This window comes from Microtus ochrogaster, chromosome 17 (genome assembly GCF_000317375.1).
Source record: "Microtus ochrogaster isolate Prairie Vole_2 chromosome 17, MicOch1.0, whole genome shotgun sequence".
Lineage (NCBI taxonomy): Eukaryota > Metazoa > Chordata > Mammalia > Rodentia > Cricetidae > Microtus > Microtus ochrogaster.
In genome coordinates this window covers 1,112,157-1,112,435 of record NC_022019.1, presented here as the reverse complement: position 1 = coordinate 1,112,435, position 279 = coordinate 1,112,157, and positions in this window count along the sequence as shown.

Genomic DNA, 279 nt, shown 5'->3' with positions numbered 1-279 from the left:
TAACACACAAGGCCTCCAGTAACACATGTCAGCTGATGGTAGCACACAGCTACCAGTAACACATGTCAGCTAATGGTAACACACAGCTAACAGTAACACATGTCAGCTGAGGGTAACACACAGGACCTCCAGTAACACATGTCAGCTGGTGGTAGCACACAGGACCTCCAGTAACACATGTCTGCTGGTGGTAGCACACAGGACCTCCAGTAACACATGCCAGCTGAGGGTAACACACAGGATCCCCAGTAACACATGTCAGCTGATGGTAACACACAG